The sequence below is a fragment of the Notechis scutatus genome, chromosome 1 (genome assembly GCF_049901735.1).
Source record: "Notechis scutatus isolate UNSWTSFEM ecotype Mainland chromosome 1, rNotScu1.2, whole genome shotgun sequence".
In the NCBI taxonomy this organism is placed as follows: Eukaryota; Metazoa; Chordata; class Lepidosauria; order Squamata; family Elapidae; genus Notechis; species Notechis scutatus.
In genome coordinates, this window is record NC_142009.1 from 339,989,446 (window position 1) to 339,995,240 (window position 5,795).

Consider the following 5,795-nt stretch of genomic DNA (forward strand, 5'->3'; position numbering starts at 1 on the left):
GGTGGCTACAGTTGAACTTGTGAAACGATCTAAGGATTTAGTACTAGGACATCCACTATTGCTGAAAGACCCCCATGACGTTTTTGCGATTCTCTTAAAGAGCCAGACACAAGCTTTCACTCAGCAGCGTTTGGCTCAATATGAAGCTGAACTTTTTACCTCTGATCACATTACATTTGAGAGATGTAATACTCTAAACCCAGCTACCCTGCTCCCCACAGAACAGGAGGAAGGTAATCTCCATGATTGCCTCCATTTAGTGCATGACGCTGAACTACCCCGCTCCGATTTAACAGATACCCCGCTACAAAACCCCGACATTGAACTCTTCACAGATGGTTCCTCCTACATGCACAAGAACAAAAGAGTAACAGGAGCAGCTGTAGTCTCCCTACAAGAAATCATCTGGGCTTCCCCCCTTCCCCCTTCCCACAGCGCCCAAGCAACTGAGCTTATAGCTTTAACTAAAGCTTGTGAAGCTGCAAGGAACCGATCTACTAACATCTATACAGATTCCAAATACGCTTTTGGAGTCTGCCATGCAACAGGAGCTCTATGGAAACAACGGGGTTTTTTAACTTCAGCTGGACAACAGATAGTACATGCACCATTAGTAGCCAAACTATTAGAAGCCATCCAATTACCACAAGTGCTAGCAGTCATCCATTGTAAAGCCCACCAAACACATGACTCTACAATAACAAAAGGAAACCAATATGCAGATGCAACAGCCAAATGGGTGGCAACCAAACCTCTACCTCACACCATCATGACACCAGCCTTAACAACTAAACCAGAACTACCATACAAACAATTTCTAGATAAAGGGGAATCTGAACAATGGAAAAAAAAATTCAGCAGTTTTTGAGCAAGGATTTTGGAGAGTCCCAGATGGCAGACCCATAGCCCCACGACATCTCCTTAGGTTAATTTGCCAAAGACTACATACAAAGGGACATTGTGGCACACAAGCTATGGTAGATGCCATCAGGAGGGTATGGTATGCACCTGGAGCCTATAGTGAGGCTACAAGAATAGCCACTACATGCCAAACCTGCCAAGCAAATAATACCATCTTCAGAAAAGCAATTCATGAAGGAGGAAGACCCTGGGCACAGAAACCATTTGAAAAGGTCCAAATGGATTATATACAGCTACCTAAGGCAAATGGGTATCAATATGCTCTTGTCTGCAAGGAACAACTAACCCACTGGGTAGAGGCCTTCCCATGCTGCCATGCTACTGCCCTAGAAACAGCCAGACATCTCCTCAAAGACATTGTGCCTAGGTTCAGGGTCCCCACCATTCTGGATATGGATAGTGGAAAACACTTCATAGCACAAGTCCTCACACATATATTCTAGGCCCTGGGCATTACCCAAAACCTCCATGTGCCCTATTCTCCGACATCATCAGGAGCCGTGGAGAGAGAAAACAAAGAGGTGAAGACCCTACTGGGCAAACTCTGTCAGGAAACACACCTCTCCTGGCCACAAGTGCTCCCAATTGCCCTCTTTTATATCAGAACTAGACCAAGACAAGATATAGGTATTTCCCCTTTTGAGATCCTTTTTGGTCGTCCCCCCCTGATACCCTACAAGGCCTAGATCCTCATTCCCTTTGCTTAGATAGGGGGGATAGGGTTCTCTCTTCTTATCTTACAGCCCTGCAAAAGAGACTACAGACCCTCTGGGCCTAGAGTGCGCTGACACAGACCTTACCCCTGGAAGAAGCCCTGCATCCATATGAGCCAGGAGATTGGGTGTGGATCAAGTTCTTCACCAAAACCTCACCTTTACAACCCAGGTGGAAAGGACCCTACCAAGTCTTACTAACTACACACACCACCATTAAGGTTGCAGAACGAGATTCTTGGATACATTGGACAGATGCAAAGCCAGCAGTCATAGACCATAGCCAAACTCCACCACAATCAATCCCACCCATCAAACTCAAGAAAAATCTGGACACAGATCAATGGACGCTTGCAGCATTCTTCAACACCATTGAACCACACAACTGTGAGGAACCAAGTGCAAACATTGAATTACACAAAACTGGACTCCCAGGTGCTGAGTTATAAAACTCTATTTTTATTTTTTTTAATTTTTCTCTCACCTTCTCCATTTTTTTCTTTTTTTCCCTTTTTTTCTTCGTATTATTTTAACAAGGAAGATACTTCAGCCATACCTTTTAGTAATTTTTGAGACTTGACCTATACCTTTTTTTTACATTTTATTGTTACCTTTTTTTACATTGTACAAAAAAAGGGGGGAGGGGAGGGAAGAAAAGGAATCTAGCAATGGGAAACATGAAATGCAATATATACTATGTATTATTATCTGTAACAATTGTAACACTTGTAACACAAGCAACTGCGTTCCTGGAACCAAAGCTTGTCCCAGAGAAAGGAAACGTATGGGAATATTTAGCAAGGGAAATTAACGGTGGTTGAACAAGATAAAAGTGGTATGGTGAGATGGGAGATGGATAGATCAGAATTCTATCTTAGATTCCAAAACATAGAGGAAGAAAAAGGACAAAACTTAGCTGAGATAATGACAGAAATACTGGCTGAAGCTTTGGAAATAACTCAAGAGAAGATGATGGATGGAATAGATGAGGTTTATTGAGTTTTCACAAGATATGCGATGAGAAATAGCTTACCAAGAGAAGTTCACATTAGATTTACAAAGAAAGCCATTAAAACGCAAATATTGCAAGTGACAAAGGAGAAAACATTGAAATATAAAGACAAGGAGATTGTGGTCTTGAAACAAATACCCAGAAGAGTGAGAGAGATGAGAAGAGAATACCGATTCCTGACTAAAATGCTACTTAAAAAAGAGGTGAATTATAGATGGCTGATTCCAGAAGGCTTAATGTTCACATGGCAAGAACAGAGACATAGAATTGACTCAATTGAGAAAGCGGAATTATTTTATACAGAATTTTTTGGAGGGAAAGAGGAAGAGGCAGAAAAAGAGATCTCACTAACTGAATCCAAGAAGACTGCCAAATGGCGACTGAAAAAGAAGAAGGTGCAGTAGGTGGAAAGGTGGAAGCCAAAGAACAATGTGAACTAAGATCTACGAGAGCTGCTAAACCTAACTATAAAATATAACCATGGAAGATAAAAAATTGATTAGAATTAATATAAATGGACTTAACTCAGCCGTTAAAAGAAGGAAAACCTTTCACAAATTAGAGAAATTACAATTTGATATAATTTGTCTACAAGAAGTACATATTAAAAAAAAATATGAACAATTGTTGGTACAGCCAAAATTAGGGAAAATATTTACTTCCTTGACACAATGTAAGAAAAGAGGAGTGGTTTTATATATTAAAGAGACCACCCCAGCAAAATTGATTTATACCGATGATGATGGAAGAATACTAATGGTGGAAATAATGGACAATAATAAGAAAACACTCCTGATTGCAATTTATGCTCCGAATTACAAACAAGAAGAATTCTACAAAAAATTACATATGAAAATAATCGAACTGGACTATGCTAATATAGTTATGATGGGAGATTTTAATGGAATTGTAGACAATAAATTGGACTATACAGCACAGAAAACAATAAAGCAAAACAGAAAGACTCTCCCTAAATCTTTTTTTAAAATGGTAGATGAAATTAACTAAAAAGATACATGGAGAGAAAGAAATGCTAAAACTAAACAATACACCTTCTATTCAAATAGACACCTATCATGGTCCAGAATAGATATGATATGGATGTCAGAATTAATAACTAATATTCAAGAAATAAATATTGAAACAAATACTTGGGCAGATCACAATCCAATGACAATTAAATGGAAAGGGCAAAAAAGAAGATCTAGATGGATATTAAATAATACTATTTTAAAGGAAAAAGACTTTACACAGTGGATGGAGAAAGAATTGGCTTTTTTCTTTAGAGAAAACAAAAAAGAAGATACATCAATTCAGAATGTATGGGATACAATGAAGGCATATGTTAGAGGCTTGATAATAGACTATACAAGGAAAGGGAATACTATGAAAAGACTAGCCTCTAAGGCCTTAGAGGATGAGTATAAAAGACTTGAAAAAGAACTGCAGAAAATGCCACAGAAAAAGGACATCAAGCTAAAAATGGATACAATTAAACATAAAATGGGTCAAATAGAAAAAGAAGAATTAGCACAGAAAATTAGAGGTGCTAAACAGAACTACTTTGAAGACGCAAACAAACCAGGTAGATGGTTAGCATACAAATTGAGAAAGGAGAAAGAATCAAGGAAAATATTGCAATTAACAGATGGCCAAGGCCAAGTTTGCTATGGTAGTAAAGAGAAGAAGGAAATCATTCGAGACTTCTATGGGAAATTATATATGCAAGAGAATATTGATGAGGAAAGAGTTAAACAGTACTTACAGAATGCTAATTTACCTCAGATACCTAAAGAGACTGAAAAAATGTTAGAAAGCAATATAACGATGATGGAGTTAACTGAAGCACTCAAGAAGCAAAATAACAGAAAGGCACCAGTCCCAGATGGACTTCCGGCAGAATTTTATAAAACATTACAAGAATTGTTGAATCTTCCATTGCTAGAAGTTATGAATGAAGTTATGTTAAAGAAGAATATACCTAAATCATGGTCAGAAGCTTATATTACACTTATTCCAAAAGAGGAGGCCGACCCATTACAAATTAAGAACTATAGACCCATTTCTCTACTAAATGCAGATTATAAATTTTTTGCTTCAATATTGGCAGAAAGACTTAAAAAATATTTAAATAATTTTATCCATCCTGATCAAAATAATCTTGGACACCTTGGAATACTACGAGGCACATCCTGAAAAACAAATGGCTCTGATATTTCTAGATGCACAGAAGGCATTTCATAATGTGAATTGGCGATTCATGTTATTACTGTTGGAACAGATGGGTTTTGCTAGAAAATTTATTCAAGCAATAGAAGCTATATACTATAAGCAAACAGCAAAGGTAATGATAGAGGGAGAACTGACAGACTCTATCAATATAAGAAAAGGAACAAGACAAGGGTGCCCACTATCACCTTTGTTGTTTGTGTTAACTTTGGAAGTGCTAAACAGAAATATTAGAGATGAAAAGAATATAAAAGGCGTGAAAATAAAAAAGGAAGAATTTAAGCTGCAAGCTTTTGCAGATGATCTGGTTTTCATCTTAGAAGACCCTTTAGAAACAGCATCAAAATTGATAGAAATCATAGAGACATATGGAAAGGTGGCTGGTTTGAAAATAAATAAAGATAAGACAAAGATCTTGACAAAGAATATGCTATTAAGACAAAAGGAAGAACTGGCAGACCTATTGAAAATTCAGGTCACGAATAAGATCAAGTACTTGGGGATATATTTGACAGCAAGATGTAGTACATTAAAAGAGAATAATTATATCAAACTTAAACAGCAGATAGCGCTAGATCTGGCAAAATGGGAAAATTTACAACTGTCATTAATAGGGAGAATATCAACAATCAAGATGAATATATTACCCAGAATTTTATATTTGTTTCAAACAATTCCAATTAGGCTTGGAAAAGACTATTTTGAAGATTTAAATAAAATTGTGTTGAAATTTATATGGCAAGGTAAGAAAGCGAGAATAAAGTTAAAACTTTTGCAAGATGCTAGAATAAGAGAAGGATTTGGTTTGCCTAATTGGGAGTTGTACTATCAAGCTACAAATCTGATGTGGGTTAAGGAATGAATAACACTAAGAAATACTAGATTGTTGACATTAGAAGGACATGATTTGTTGTTGGGGT